The 3,176-nt window shown below is 44.4% G+C and overlaps 1 pseudogene; it reads right to left on the bottom strand.

Annotated features, from left to right (window-relative positions):
- Positions 1 to 1,897: 1,897 nt before the first annotated feature.
- On the bottom strand, positions 1,898 to 2,106 carry LOC144501017 (U2 spliceosomal RNA; annotated as a pseudogene).
- Positions 2,107 to 3,176: the final 1,070 nt, after the last annotated feature.

The raw sequence follows: 3,176 nt of genomic DNA, 5'->3' as shown, positions 1-3,176 counted from the left end.
ATAGGGTCTGGGTGGGATTGTGGTCAGTGCAGACTCGATGGGCCAAATGGCCTCCTTCTGCACTGTAGGGATTCTATGATTCTATTATTCTCATGCCAGCAATATCCTACAAACAGTAACTGGTAACTGTAGGTTTAGCTGCCAAGGCAAAAATTCTGGAATTCCCAGTGTAAACCCCTGCAAGGTCCTCTCCAGGCCACTCACCATCCTGACTTGGAAAAATATCACTATTCCTTCACAGTCGCTGGGTCAAAATCCTGGAATTCCCTCTCAAACAGCACGGTGGGTGAACCCACAGAACATGGACTGCAGCGATTCAAGAAGGTAGCTCACTACCACCTTCTCAAGGACAACTAGGGATGGGCAATAAATTCTGGCCAGCCAGCGACGCCCATGTCCCATGAATGGATAAGAAAAAACCTCTCTACTTCTCCTTCCTCCCTGAAGACACTCTTTAAAACCTAACTCTTTGACCAAACTTCTGGTCAACTGTTCAAATATCCATTTCTGTCCCCTGGTGTAAAGTGCTCTTCGATAATTGGTCCTATGAAGCGCCTCGGAATATCTTATTATATTAAAGGAACTATGTAGGTACAAGTTGTCATAATGGAATAAATGATCGATTCATCTGTTTGTGAACGATGTTAGTTGAAGGAAGAATAGTGGCCACGACCCTGGGAGAGCTCCTTGCTTTTCCTTCAATTGATGTTGGAACAGATACAGAGGCTGAGTTTCATGGCTGGAGGCTGCTCTGCTAATGGAGCGTCAATTCACCAAGGCGGCTTCCAAAACCAATGACGTCTACAACCAAAAAGACAAGGGCAGCAGATACATGGGGACACCACCACCTGCAAGTTCCCCTCCAAGTCACTCACCATCCTGACTTGGAAATATATAGCCATTCCTTCACTGTCACTGGGTCAAAATCCTGGAACTCCCTCCCTCACTGCACTATGGGTTGTGCATAGGTTGCACAGACTCAAAAGTGTAGATCACTCCCACCGAGTCAAAAGGCAATTGGGAAACAGCCTTGCCAGCTATGCCCACATTTCATGAGACAATAAATAAATATATTGTGAGGTGACTAAGATGTTGCACCATATATTTTTATAAAATATGTCTAGATATCCTCATGGCTATTTCTAAAATATTTTAAAATGAACAGACATTTTAAAATAGCTAAACCAATGTATGTCTGTGACCCTCAAACAAAAGGAAGTACCTTGCTGTATTGAAGACATTTGCACCTCAGTATCTCTGAAGAGACACTAATGACCCACCTGTGGGCTGCCCGGACCAAATTCAAAGAGAATTGAACAAAGGCCATTTGCATTTCATACCCAGACTGGCCAACCGTAGCCTACTGGTCTACTAAGACAAAGGGACCCGCAACATTCCTTTCAATTCTTAATGGTTGGAATTTAGTCATCTTGGGGACACAGATGAGGGATGCACACCCTTTGTCAACAAGCTAATAGGTGTCTAGGCTCTCAGTCAAGAATGCATAATGAGACATGCCTTTAACAAATAAAATTTGACACCAAAATTAAACGGATGGTAAGAACAGGTGGCCAACAGCTTGGTCAGAGAGGTAGGTAGATTTCAAGGAGCATCTTAATGGAGGAGAGATAGGCTGACAGAGCTTTAGGGAAGGAATTCCAGAGTTTCGAGCCCAGGCAGCAGAAGGAATGGTGGGCAGATGAAAATCAGGGATGCAAAAGGGACCAGATTTAGAGGAGTACAAAATTCCCAGAGGATTGTGGAGCAGCGAGAGATTACAGAGATTTTTTTAATACTTTTCCAATTCAATCAAATCAAGTCCAATTCAGAGTCTCAACAAGTTGAGACATTTCCGATCCAAGCTGACAAGGCAGGGTCCGCAACCCCTGTCTTGGGCCTGATCTACATGAGCCAAGCTGATTGGTGTAGGCGCAGGTCTTCCTCCTCCAAGGCTTGATCTCATTTGCATCTTAGCCAAAAGGCCGAGATGCCGCTTTTAAAAATTGCTTCAAATCAAAATGAAGCTTAAATGTAACCTAATGACCTCAACCAAGTGCAGCATCCACATAACTACACTTGATCTTAGCCAAAAGGCCGAGAAGCGATAGTGAGGGGTAAGGCCACAGAAACTTTTGAAAACAATGCAAATAATATTGTTAGAGATTACCTCTCAAGACATTGGGTGGGAGTTTATGACCTCGCTTGTCCCGAAACCATAAAATTCTGCCTGAGGTCAATGGACATTTTCATTTTCCACCCCTCGCCCGCTCCGATTCCTGTGGCAGGCAGGACGGTAAAATTCCGGACAATGTAAATCCGACGGCACAGGGGAGATGGGTGAGCAGGACTTGGTGTGAATTGGGACAGCAGTAGAAAAGTCTAGGATGACGTTAAGTTTGCAGAGGATGGAGGATAGGACAGCAGTCGGGAGAGAATTGGAATGGTCGGGTCGAGAGGTAACTGGATAAGCAGGTGAGCTGAGGCACACACACACACACACAGACACACACAGTTGCTAAAAACAATGCAAGCACTCTAAGCACCATCTTGTGGTACAGTTCTGCAGTGCGCTGTGACCCTGGCTCATATTAAAACTGAGTAAAGTTTGCTCAGTGAGAGAGCAGACCAGAGTCAGGCACACAAGAAACTTGGCAGTGCTGCAAATGGCGATTCCCCAACCTGTGCTACTGACCATTGAAGTACCATGACAGAAGTGGAGCCTTATGAAATTCACCCCTGGCCTGTGAGGAAGAATAGGCCATCATCACAGGGGGAAAATAATTTCGCATTTTCCTTGCAATTATTTTAAAGCAAAATTACATTCTTGCCTCTAAATCGGCCCATGATAGAAAAAAATTAAGAACTGGCACTTAGTTAGTGCTTTATCATATCTCCCTGACATGCCCCAAAGTGCTTCACAATCAATTAATTATATTTCAAGTGCAATCCCAGTGTGGATTCCCAGAGACACGGGATGTTACATCAGTCAGTGAAGCACAGCCCAAGCTGCGGTAAATCCCTAACATCAAAATTCCTAACTTCTGCCTACTTCCTGATAGAAAGTGTTTGAATGTCGAAATGGTTTATGTTTGAGTGTGTACGTGTGTGTGTGTGTGTGTGTGTGTGTATCTGAGTGTATTTGTGGATATGTTTGGGTGTGTATGAGTGTGCGAGTA

This window comes from Mustelus asterias, chromosome 11 (genome assembly GCF_964213995.1).
Source record: "Mustelus asterias chromosome 11, sMusAst1.hap1.1, whole genome shotgun sequence".
NCBI classification, from domain to species: Eukaryota; Metazoa; Chordata; class Chondrichthyes; order Carcharhiniformes; family Triakidae; genus Mustelus; species Mustelus asterias.
The sequence above is the reverse complement of the archived record's forward strand: the minus strand, read 5'-3'. Positions and strand labels throughout refer to the sequence as shown.